The sequence below is a fragment of the Dipodomys spectabilis genome, unplaced genomic scaffold (assembly GCF_019054845.1).
Source record: "Dipodomys spectabilis isolate Male_0828 unplaced genomic scaffold, ASM1905484v1 ptg000309l, whole genome shotgun sequence".
In the NCBI taxonomy this organism is placed as follows: Eukaryota; Metazoa; Chordata; class Mammalia; order Rodentia; family Heteromyidae; genus Dipodomys; species Dipodomys spectabilis.
Genome location: NW_024870986.1, coordinates 2,660,365 through 2,674,122, shown reverse-complemented (window position 1 = coordinate 2,674,122; position 13,758 = coordinate 2,660,365). Strand labels below are relative to the sequence as shown.

Here is a 13,758-nt window from a genome sequence, read left to right as displayed (position 1 = left end):
AACAGCAGTAAGAGACCTTCCATCTAAGAAAAGCCCAGGACTAGATGGATTTACCGTGGAATTCTACAAAGCCTTCAAAGCAGAGGCCACACCAATAGTCCCTCCAATTCTTCAATGAAATTGAAAGAGAATGTGACCTACCGAACTCATTTTATGAAGCCATGATAACCCTCATCCCAAACCCAGGCAGGGAGTCATCAAAGAAAAAAAACTATAGGCCCATTTCTTTGATGAACATTGATGCAAAACTTCTCAACAAAATTTTGGCCAATCGATTTCAACAATTCATCCAAAAAATCATAAACTGTGATCAAACAATATTCATTTCAGGGATGGAAAGCTGGTTCAATATAGTCAAATCAATTAATATGACTCGTCACATCAACAAACAGCAAGGATTAGAACCATATGATTATCTCAATAGATGCAGAAAAAGCATTTGACAAGATCCAACCAACCCTTTATGATGAAGTTTCTGGAAAAATTAGGAAATCATGGAACATTCCTCAACACAATAAAGGCTGTATATGACAAACCTACAGCAAGCATTATAATTAATGGTGAAAAACTAAAGCTATTTCCCCTTATCTCAGGAATGAGACAAGGATGTCCACTCTCCACTTCTGTTCAATTTAGCATTAGAATGCCTAGCTACAGCGATAAGACAAGATGCAAACATCAAAGGGATCCAAATTGGGAAAGATGAAGTAAAATTCTCCCTCTTTGTAGATGACATGATTTGCTATTTAAAGTATCCAATGGACTCCACTATCAAATTACTGAAGCTGATTCAAAATTTGGCAAAGTAGCAGGGTATAAAATTAACCCTCAATAATCAATGGCTTTTCTGTATGACAACAATGCGAATATCATGGATGAAATCAAGAAGGCAACTCCATTCATAATAGCCCCACAACAAATAAAAAACCTAGGAATTAACTTAACCAAAAAAGTGAAGGACCTCTATGATGAAAACTTTAAAAACCTTAAAAAGGAAATCAAAAGAGAACTTTGGAAGCAGAAAAACCTCCCATGCTCCTGGATTGGAAGGATCAACATCGTGAAAATGGCAATACTTCCCAAAGCTATCTACAAATTCAATGTGATACATATCAGTATTCCAACCTTATTCATCAAGGAAATAGAAGAGGCAATCCAAAAATTCATATAGAACAATAAAAAAACCAAATAGCAAAAATAATCCTTAACAGAAAGAACAGTGCTGGAGGAATATCAATACCAAATTTCAAACTCCACTACAAAGCCATAGTAATCAAAACAGCCTGCTACTGGCACAAGAACAGACCTCAGGACCAATGGAATAGAATTGAAAACCCAGAAATGAACCTACACCTAATCTTCGATAAGGGAGCTAAAAAATAGAATGGAAGAAAGACAGCCTCTTCTGTGAAGGGTGCTGGCTAAATTGGTTGATCACTTATAGAAAACTAAAGCTAGAGCCTTATATAGCATCCTGCACAAGAATCAACACCAAATGTATCAAAGAACTCAGAGTCAACGCAGACACCCTGAAAACAGTACAGAATGGAATACAAGATACCCTATGTCTCCTTGGCACAGGTAGAACTTTTCTTAATAGAAACCCAGAAACACAACAAATCAAAGAAAGCTTGGACAAACGGGATTGCATGAAATCACAGAGCTTCTGCTGGCAAAGGATATAGCTATCAAGATCAATAGAAATCCCAAGGATTTGGAGAAGATCTTCACTAGCCATACAATGGACAAGGGTCTCACATCTAAAATATACCTGAAACTCAAATAATTAAAATGCCCAACAACAAACCCTCAAAGAAACAACTGCCCATTGAATAAGTGAGCTAAAGACTTAAAGAGAAACTTCTCTGAAGAGGAAAGAAGGGTGGCCAATAGACACATGAAGAAATGCACAACTTCCATAGCCGTAAAAGTAATGCAAATCAAAACACCATTGAGATACCACCTCATTCCATTTAGAATGTTTATATTCAAGAATTGTAATAAAAACAGATGCTGGAGGAGATGTGGACAAAAGGGAACCTTACTGCATTGTTGGTGGGAGTGTAAACTTGTTCAACCACTTGGGAAGGTAGTATGGAGGTTCCTCAAAAGACTCCACTTACAGCTCCCCTATGACCCAGCAATCCCACTTCTGGGCATTTACCCAAATGATCACAAACAAAGCTATCAGCACAACTATGTTTATTGGAGCATTATTTACTACAGCTAAGATGTGGAACTAACCCAGATACCCCTCAGCAAATGAATGGAACAATAAAATGTGGTATATATACACAATGGAATTCTATGCCTCCATCAGAAAAGATGGCATTGCCCCATTTGTATATTATGTGAAGTAAACCAGGCCCAAAGAAACATAGGTCCCATGGTTTCCCTTATTTGCAATAACTAATATATGTCTGAGACAAGCAGAAATTGTCAGATAAGTTGATGTTAGGAGAAATTAAATCCAAGATAAGGATTCAAATGTATTTTTTTTCTTGTGATTGTTTCTAACATATATATAAGGTGATTTCTTTGTTTCTTTGTATGTCCTTCCCCCACGGTAAGGCCTTGATTTCACTGTATTTGATGTTTGTATAATTTCTGGAGGGGAGGGAAAAAACATATTGTTTAAATAGGGATACAGGTGGACCCATTCCAGCAATGAGATGTACAAGACTTTATGTCGAAAAACAAAATGTACAACTTTGGCTGGGAGGTGGTGTGAGGGAAGATGGGAAGGGATGGGAAGGGGAAACAAATGAGGAGGCAACAACGCTTGATAAGAAATGAACTCATTACATTGCCCATTTAATTGTAACCCCTCTGAAAGGTACGTTCACAATTTTTAAAAAAAGAGGCAAAAAATCACCTCTATGGTTTCTTGTGAAAAGACAGAAGAATACAATCAGTTTCTCAAGGAAATTGACCCATAACTATAGTATTGTCAATTTCATCAATGATGTAAGAAGACATGAACAAATTTCAACTCAAAGTGTATGTTATAAAATTTACTTTGTCTCCTGTGAACAACCTTTCAATTCTATCTATGTCTTCTTCCCAAAGTTATTGGTATTTTATTCTAATCATATTTTTAAATTAACTTTAAGTAGCTGTATAGAAATTGCTGTTTGACAAAGCAGTTTATGTATAGTATTTAGTGTGGTTTTTTTCTTTTCTTTTTTCTTTCCTGAGGTTTGAAATCTGGGTCTGGGCGCTGTCCCTGAGCTCCTTTGGATGAACGCTAGAACTCTTTCACTTGAGGCACAGCAGCACTTTCAGATTTTTCTGAGATTTAATTGGAGATAAGAATCTCATGGACTTTCCTGCGAGGGCTGGCTTCAAAACTCAATCCTCAGCCTCCTGAGCATCTAGGACAACAGGCGTGAGCCTCTAGTGCCAGGCTTAATAAAATGCATCATGTTTATTTTTGGCTAGTCCTGGGGGTTGAACTCAGGGCCTTGGCAATGTTCTTGAGCTTCTTTTCCTCATGCTAGCACTCTATGACTTGTCATAGTGCCAATTACAGATTGTTTTGTTTATGTAGTACTGAGGAATCAAACCCAGGGCTTCACACATGCAAGGCAAACATTGCATGATCTAGAAGTCAGAGAAAAAAAAATGTGTTACCAGGATGAAACAGGTTTGGGATGGGACAAAGAGAAGTAGTGGGTTTAATTATAAAAACGAAGCATGAGACAGACTCATTTTTGGTAAAGAAACATGTCTGTAAATATGGTATATTCATAGAGTTGATAAAATTATGTTGGACTTAATATGTGCGCAAAATAATTAAAACTACTGAAGTCTGCATAAAGTACTTGTGAAATATTAATGTTCTACTTGTGATGTCATGCTATAAATATTTAAAGAAACCAGGAAAATTATTCCAGGGATATTTCTGTGTTCTTCTTATAACTTCATAAAGATCCATACTAACCTCAATAGAATTTAATGATAACTAGAAAACAGAAGTTAATGTGGAATGTTTACATTGAAAAATAGCCTGGGTCCAAGCTTGAGCTGAAATATACCCTGCTAATTAGAAGGCAGAGATTTAGAAGACATAACAGGGCCAGTTCTGACAAAAAAAATAGTGAGAAATTACAAAACCAAAGTAAGTGAGATATAGTGTAATTTCCCTGTTATCTCACGTTTGTGGAAGTCATAGAGAATAGATCATTGCTCACGAGAGGCTTGGCCAGAAAAATAATCTAAAGTGGTTAGAGTCTTAGCAACTTCAAGCACCAGTAGTGCCAAAGGAAAAAAAGAAAAAGAAGGAAACAGAAAAGGAAAGGAAAGGACAGAAAAGGAAACTATTTCCATTTCATTCTTAGTTTTATGTCACTGGGTACAAGAATTGAAAATATTTTGCTTAGTTTTTGAGGATTCAGGACTCTCTAGTATGAAAGTATTTATTTCAAGTAACTATTGTATTACTACTATTTATTAAATTATTATTAGGCCTTCTTGGAGATTGAACCCATGGCTTTGTATATATTAGTCTGTTTCTACAACTGAACTGTACCCCAGCTCTCTTGTAAAGTTTAGAAATTGTTTATGAATTCTTGAATAGTTAGCTATTCTACTTTTCTTCTTATCTTTTCTCTCCCACCTTTTCCACCGTGTATTTTAGTTTGTGTTGAAAACTTCCCTCAATTTTATCTTCTAAACTTAGAATGTTGCTGTTGAGTTTATAGAGAAGTCGGTTGTTTCTATGACATTTTTTAAAATTATATGCAGATATATGTTCTTCACATGTATGATTGATTATTACAGTTCATTGCAATAATCAACATTTTATATGGTCACATGCACATACGTATTGAGCCATTGTGATCCTCTCCTAAGATTAGCTTCCCATCTTCTTGCCATGTGAATGCTTAGAGTGCAGTTAGTTAATCATGTCCAAGAGGAATTATTTGTCGTTTACTATCTATTGGATTAACTTGAAGATTTATGCACATAGTGTAGTTATTTCAAATGAGGAAAACTTTGCAGCATATATTTAATTGGTCCTGAGGTGTGGTGTAGAGCAGATGGTATGGGTGGAATGAAGGTTCTGTGGCTTCAGGCAAGTATGGCAGGACATTCAAGGCTGGGTCACAGGTAGGGCAGAGTGTGGGGTCCCAGAATGGGGCCCAGGGTGAAGATTAGCTCAGCTTTTACCAGGGACCCCATCCATTTCCTGTGGCTGGGAGCTTATTTTTTAACAGCTCCTGACCCTCAGACCTCCTTTGCATGTAGGATTCAGGGCAAATGCAGGGAATAATGCTTGCTTAAGAAAAGCTTCTAGCCCAATGCCACCAGTGGCTCAACCCCTGTAAATCTTAGCTACTCAGGAGACTAAAATAGATATCTTGTGTCAAGCCAGCTCAGGGGAGGAAAGTTAATGAGACTCTTCTTGCCGATGAACTACCAAAAGCCAGAAATGGAGCTGTGGCTCAAGTGGTAAAGTGCTAACCTTGAGTGAAAAAGTTAAGAGACCAGAGCCCAGATCCTGTGTTCAAGCCCAAGTACTGGCACAGAAAAATAAAGCAAAGCTTTCAGGAGCTCCTAGCCCACTGTGGTGAAAGGCCATATCAGCTGGGCACTGGTGGCTCACACCTGTCCTCCTAGTCCCCAGAAGACTGAGATGTGAGGACCAAGGTTCAAAGCCAGCCCAAGCAGGAAATTCTGAGAGACTCTGATCTCCAAGGAACCTCCGTAAAACTGGAAGTGGCTCTGTAGCTCAAGTGGTAAGCTGAAGAGCTTGGGGACAGCGCCCAGGCCCAGAGTTCAAGCCCCATGACCAACCCCTGCCCTGCTTGTACCTCACTCTGTGGCTCTAGGCCCACTTTCCAGTGGGCCCCTAAGGGTCTCCCAATTCTAGGTGTCCTACAAGTCTTGAGAGCAGCCTGTTTGGAGGCCATTCCCTACAGAGCAAGACACAGTACCAAAGAAGGGTGGAGCCTTGGGGCATGGAGATAATCAGAATGGCATCTGTCATGGATGTAATGTGGATCTGAACAGTAAATTGAAGTCTCAAACCACAGTTCTGAGCCAGGAGGGGCAGAAGCTGCAAGATGTCACACCAGGTAATGCCCACTCATGCGGGTATCACAAGAGTGTGAATTTGTCAGGCACACCTTGGGCAGGTGTTGTGTTGGGCTCATGAAAGACTTGTAGTCTCAGGAATCCACAGCCAGCTGGCTGATGCTTGTAGCACTCACTGTCCCTGGAGTCCCAGGGCTCAGAGGCCTCCTTTCCTCACCATGCTCAGGGGCACATGAAGGTCTGCAATCGTGGGCCGACTGCAAATGAGCATCCATAGTGCCCTCCCCTTGGTCCTGTGGCCCAGTGCACAGATGGAGGGACAGGTTTCATGGAACTTACTGCCATGGCCCAGACCCCTCAGCCCAAGAAGGATTTAGGGAGAAACCACTTGATATGCCTATAGAGTTTACTGTGACAATGCCTCAGGACTGCCCCCAGTTCTAGCTCAGCTCATCATTACCACCTTCCTGTGTATGTGTTTTGTGTGTGTGTGTGTGTGTGTGTGTGTGTGTGTGTGTCTGCATGTCTGTGTGTCTGTGTGTGTCTGTGTGTGCACGCATAAGCACCTTGGTACTAGGGTTTGACCTCAGGGCCTGGGCTCTGTCCCTCACTTTTTTCATTCAGGACTAGCACTCTACCACTTAAGTCACAGCTTTTCTTCCAGGTTTTGGGTGGCTATTTGCAGAAGAGTGTCTCACAGACTTTTCTATCTAGACTGCCTCTGAATGGCAATCCTCAGATCTCGGACTCCTGAAGAGCTAGGAGTATGAGAGCATGAGCTATTAGCATCTGGCCACACTTCCTTTCTTGGCTAAAACATACTACCTCTCTCCCAGGTGAGCACCCATCTACAGCTATCCCTCCTACCCCAGGCTTCAGATGAAACATAACCTCCTCCCCTGAGGAAAAAGAATGGGATCAAGTTTGAGTTATATGTTCTTCACACAGTCAGGGGCTGGTGGAAGCTGATGTGTAGGTCAGAGATCTAGCCCAGGGCAAGTAGACAGCTGTTAGAACAGAAGAGATTAGGAAAAGACATCCATGCAGCTGGATGCCAGTGGCTCATGCCTATAATCCTAGCTACTCAAGGCTGAGACCTATGGATCAATCAAGATTCAAAGCTAGCCTGGGCAAACTCTTATCTCCAAAGAATCATGAAAAAGATGGGAAGCGGAGCTACTGTAGTTCAAGTACTACAGCACCACCCTTGTGCAAACAAGTTAAAGATACCTAGGATACCACCTAAGCTCTGAGTTTAAGCCCTGGTAAACACACACACACACACACACACACACACACACACACACACACACACACACACACACACATCCTTAGCAGTTGCCAGAGGCTCATACCAGAAATCCTAACTACTCAAGTGGTTGAGCTCTTAGGGCAGCAACTTGAAGCCAGCCAAGGCAGGAAAGTATGTGATACTCTTCTGTCTACTCAGCTACTAAAAAAAATGAAAGGTGAGCTATGGTTCAAGTGTTAGAGTGTTAGCTTTGAACAAAGGAAGCTCAGGGACAGTGCCAAGCTGTGAATTCCAGCTCTAAGATTTTTTTAAAGACACCTTACACCCCATTCAGGCCATAAATCCCGATTTTGGTCATCCTAGATCTCACTCTGCTCCTACCACTTCCACAGCACAAGTGGCCGGTGTGTGGCCAGCACTGGGTTAAGAACTTACACAAGGGGGACATAGCCAGTTCAAGGTTAATGCCCCAGAACATTGAGGCACTGGCCATACCAGTCTCTCATCCCCTAGTTCTCTGGCCCTGGAGCTCAAAGTCTGTGCCTCTGTATTCTGACATCTGGAATTGTCTAGAGGCCCTGCTAGGGTTAGAAGATAGACTTACCTGTGAAAAGATATGTTGACATTTCCTAGACATCGACCTTGGCCTCACCTCCCATGTAAACCCTGATCATCCTTGCTGGGTTAGCCTTCAGTCAGCTATCAAGCTCGAGTTGGTCAGAGCCACTGGCAACCACCCTTCCCCCACTCCACTGCCAGACTGCTGAGAGTGGGACGTATAGCCAGAGGCCCAGCTGAGGAAAATGACAAGACATCACATGACTGACCCTGCCCCCCCCCCCCAGAGGCAGGGGAGAACATATGCCAGCTGGCCCTGCTGACCCAGAATCCTCTGGAGGTGTACAAAGATATAGACAGCCGAATTTGGGCTCCAAAGGAAAAGTGGAATATTCAGGTCTCTGACAATTTAAGACTCATTACAGATCCTGATCGAAGCTAAAGGCAAATATGCAATGGAGAAGGGGCACTATCCGAGATTAGGAATAGGCAGACAGGCACTCACAAAGTGGGCAGGGGAAAATGAGGGAAACACACACACACACACACACACACACACACACACACACACACACACACACACACACACACACACCAACGGGTAGCCCAAGGCCTCAGGGAGTCCTTGAGCACATGAATATTCCAACCCCCGAGAAGATGGCACTATTGTTATCAGAAAACTGTAGACAAAACTCAGAGCCTCTACACATCTGGAATGGCTCCTAACACAGTAGGTCATTTCCTACTGTACACACAGCTTTTCCCAGAATTTATTTTTTATTTCAGTTTTCTCAAGGCTAGCATTTTATTGCTTGTACCACAGCTCCATTTCTAGTTTTTGCTGGTTACATTCAAATCAGAATCTAATGGACTTTTTTTTCTTGGTCTGCTTTCAAACCACAATCCTCAGATTTCATCTTTCTGATTAACTAGTATTAATGACATGAGCCACTAGTGTGGCTTCTATTTTTTTTCTCTATAACTATCTAATGCACATACTTAGATAGTAATGTAAAACTGAGAGTATGGAAGCAAGATGTACAGTGATGATACTGTCCTGTCAGAAATTCAAGTTAGTTATGTAAATTTCTTAAGACCATAAACAAAAAATACCATGATACAGTGTAAGAGAACTCACTATTGAACATATGAGCTTTAAGAGCCTTCTAATAAATCCATTATTTATTGTTCCCCAACATTATAAAAAATGTATGAGGCATTGGTAAAATAGAAGTCCTATGCATGACTACATAAATTCTTTGTTTTTTAAAAGACACTTGTTTTCATCTAATAAAGTAGGCCTGTCTATTTTCTTCATGTGATTTTGATGATTGAAGGTGCTTAGTGAGAAGTTCAAAATATATTAGTAGTCCTAAATTATCAATTCTCATTTTTTCTTCTTGGAGAATATAATGATCAAAGCAATAGTTCAGAATCAGCAAGCAATACTTCAGAATCATGCTTCCAGTGCAAGTGGATCACCAGTGAGAAGTCCTCAATACCATTTTCCACAAAGTTTTGTCACAGATACAATCTTCCTGCCTTCTCTAGCTGCTTTACTAGCTTGGGCCTATTTCTTCATTGTACAGGAAAAGTGTGATTCAACTGATTTCAGTCAAATTTTACTAGAATTACCAAGGATTTACTAGAATTACCAAGGGTTTAGATTCTTGTCTGTAATTTGGTCAAATCTATGTCTCTTTATGTAGGCTACTAAAATGTATTTACTAATTCCAAGTAAATATATAAATTCTATTTCCATCTTTTTTAAAAAATAAAATTTTGTTTGCTCTATCAATTGATCAGAGGCATGAATTTTGTGGCTAGCTAGGTCATTGCACATCTGTATCTCTCTTCCTTTCTCTATTTCATGGTTCTCATAGATAATATGATTGCTCCATAATTATCCTAATTTATTTTGCTTTTATATTTTTGGTTGCATCATTTCACTTTTTGCTCTGCCATTTCCCAAATCATTTATATAGAAGGCATTATTTCATATTTTCTCATTCCTAGAGTAAGCTGCACATGAAGACATCACTGGTCCTAATTTTCAGTCTGTACCTTTGAATACGGAGGAACATCTTTCCTCTGTTCTCCATCAGTTCCCTACTCTCCAGTTAGAATAATTTCGAATAGTAAAATTGGAAAAAGGATATAAATCAGATATGCAGAAAATTCACTAGATTTTTCTGACCAGTTCAACCAATGTGAACTATTAGGGAAATACATGGAAACTTCATTCCCACTGGCACGCAAAGTCTCTGGTTAGGCAATTCTTAGGAAGATGAGGAACAAGATGAAAAAATAAGGAATGGTATCAATTGCAAGACAAAAATTGGAGAAGGATCCAAGTAAATTTCTTCATTGGGCTGCTGAAAATATTCAGCTTACTACAATGCGGAGACTACTTTCCAAAAAGGCCACTCATGTGAATACTAGGGATGATGATGAGTATACCCCTCTTTATCAGGAAGCCTACAGTGGACACTTAGACATTGTCCATGAGTTGGTGGCTCAAGTGGCAAATGCAATAACTGTAGATGGCTGGACAACCCTGCACAGTGTATATATGCAGAATAATACCAGAGTGGCTTCTTTCTTACTTCATCATGATATAGATACCAATGCCCAAACTAAAGGCCTCTTGCTGCTGAGAATTGAGATAGCAAAGATACAATGGACCTCTGCGGCTGACTGGCTCTGTCGGGAGGATGGAGGACACCTAGTGGAGGAACTGGAACAGGTGGGGAGATGGCAAACAGACAACTCACACCGAAGAGGAGTGAATGCTGAGTGCGATTTATTGCAGAGGATAACATGCTTTTATAGCAAAAGTCTTCATGAGAAAGGGCAAAAAGTTACACAATCTTGCTGCAAGGCTTCGTTTTTGGGTGTTCACCAGCTGGTCGCCTGATCCTTTTTTTGGGTGACGAGCTATGACAATAGGCACTTGTTTTCGGCTTTACCTCTATTTTTAAGAAATACAATTGGTTTTGATGTTTATCACCTATTAACCATTAACCAGAGCCCATGGGTAAAGTACTGGACAGAAAGGCATGAACTCTAGTACTTTATAGTTACTTTTGTTTAGTTTTGTACTTTATATGTTTCAGATCTTTTTTAAGCAATTGTGCTTCTTTGCCATTCTTTAGAGGGTCCCCAATTTGTGGCCAAAATCATGATATTTAGTATACTTAATTAAATCTGGCCATATATCAAATTTAAGCTCATAGTGTCTTTTCTGTAACCCTTTCACATAATCGTTTACTCTTCTCCATAGAGGCCTTAACTGTCTCATAAGATCTTTCTTGTTCCTTCTTTGATAGTAAGTACCAAGGGGACCTAAATCTAGCAAGTCTCTCAGTAAATGAAAGAGAGTAATAGGAAGTTCTTTCTTCTAAGTACTTTTCCCAATGGTTGCCATCCTTATCATACACACCTGTAAAAGGCTATGGATCTGGGGGAAGTCGTTGAGGTCCTCCAGATAATGGAGGATCCCACCATTTTCCTCTGATAAGCCATTGCCACCTTCCATCTACCAACTTTTTAAGAATCTTATTTAGCTTTTGGTCTAAATATCCCTCTACATTTTTCTTACCTACAGGATATCTATATGAGTCTATTGTATATGCTTTAGGATTAAAGGAAAGTCTCCAGTAGCCATACACTTTTTGCTCTAGCCGTGCCTACAGCTTCCTGTAAATCTCTTACAAACAATTCCTTCTGCTGAAGTGATGTCATGAAACCCCCAAATACTTTTATATTTACTTATGACTTGTCTAATAGCTTCCATAAGAGGGGCTTTTATGGTAGCACTTAACTCTGGTGAGTTAGTCATATTCTCAGGACACTCATCGGATGTTGGAGTCATCAACACTTTTAAGAAAGAGCCTTAAATAAGGGAACATTGAGCATGAGTAAGTAGAACAAGCAGCAGGAACAGTAAAAGATTAATAGGCACTCCTATACAACGAAGAAAAGAAAAACAGGAACAGAAACACATCTTTCCCAGGGGCTTGCCAGCCTTTCCAGGAGGTAGGCCTCTTTGAAGCCCCATTCTCTGAGGTAGACTTCAGTGAAGTCCCATTCTCAGAGATAGGCCTCTTTGAAGCCCCATTCTCTGAGGTAGACTTCTGTGAAGCCCCATTCTCAGGTCTGAATGCAGGTGTTCCATGCTAAGCAGACTCCACCGGAGTAGGCATGGCATTTGCCCCTTTCTTATATTTTAGATGTGCCAGAGAAATTTCTTCTCATATAGAGAAGATGGAGCAGAAGACTAGTTTGAAGAGGACTAGAAAGACAACAAGAATACATATAACAATTAGCATTATGACTCCAAATGTAACCAAGTAGTGCCATCAATCTAAAGGTTTAAGACTTTTTAATCCTCTCTGTAAGTCTTCTGCCAAAGAATTTATCCCCACGGTTTCCAAATGAGCTTGACTAAGGGCTGAGATGTCTTCCTGTAGCTGTCCTATCTCATGAGTTAAGCTATTGTCCTTCCAGATTTTTTGTAAATGCACTTTGGAAACTTCCCAATCTAAGCTCTCATTATAAGGTAATGGGGTAACACAAATATATTTAAATGACTGATGACATCTAGTTGTCAGCTGGGTTTTTAGATTATTGACTTGAGTCCCTAACTTTAAGACTACTTTTTCCAAAGCCTCTATTTTGTTTTTTTTTAATTTTGGTTCAATAATTTGTTGCTCTGTTATTGTTAGAGAAACATCCTTATTTAACTCATTAACAAAATGTGCCGAGCCTTTTCAACCAGCTTCTTGATCTTTCCCCATATAGGTGGTGTTGCGGTTTTTGTTGAATTAGCCTCTCAATTGTTCTTGAACTAAGTCCGGTATGGCTTGAATCTTTTCTTGAGTTAGGGGCCACTGATTAATCCATACAGGATCATCACTTTTCCATATTATTTTGTCAGCATAAAGCTGTTCCTCAGTGGCCCCTATGAAAAATTTTGCTCCGTGGAATTCTTCCAAGTGAATTGCCTGCATTAGATGTCAAAATGTATTCAAGAGTTTTTGTATACATGTATAATGATTTCTGCAGAGTTTGTGAAATTTTAATCAGAAATAATTTTAATTTATCCGTTTAAATGAATAGTACAGAAACTAAAGTATTTCTGGTGCTTGTCTGAAAAAGAATATTTTAAAATATTCTATGTTTGTATAATGTGTTCTTTCAGATTGTATTCCATATAGAAAGTTTTAGATTCCTTTTTTTCCTCGGTCCTAATATTATTTTTCATTGGGATAAAATGACAATGTTGTCTAATTTCAAAAGTTTTGTAAAGTTTATGGTATGTAAACGCCTTTCTGAGGTGAAGATTTAATACACTGATGTCAAACTAAATTTAATTATATGAATTACATGTGTTGTTACACTTGTTATTTTGTAATCAACTTTTTAATAACTGTTTTTCATTTCTTGCATCTGAAGAATGAAAAATACAGAATACTTCACAAATTTTCATATCATTCTTGTGCAATTGCCATGTTAATCTCTGTATTGTAATTTGGGAATACGTGCTGCTGAAGCATGTAGTATCTTCTAAATTTAAGCAATTAATGATGCAATCTTTATACAGATTTATATCCACGGTTCCCTACTTGTAATAAGGAAACTATATTGTTCCTGACAATGCTACTGATCTTATTTCCCTAAAATTCTGTGAATAGTGGAAAAAAATATATTGTTCATGTTAATGCTCACATTTGCAAATTTTTTTTTCAATGACAATTTTAAGTCTTTTTCATGTGGAATTTGATCATACTTTCAACAATTTATTGCTAGGTCCAAAGGTGATGGCTTTTTCATGTACTAATTGATCCAACTGAATTACCTTTGTGGAGCTAATAGATTCAAAGTAAGCCTTGCTTAAGAGCTACTTC

At 39.3% G+C, this 13,758-nt stretch overlaps 1 pseudogene; it reads right to left on the bottom strand.

Moving 5' to 3' along the window:
* Window positions 1-13,310: 13,310 nt before the first annotated feature.
* On the bottom strand, window positions 13,311-13,407 carry LOC122127756 (annotated as a pseudogene).
* Window positions 13,408-13,758: the final 351 nt, after the last annotated feature.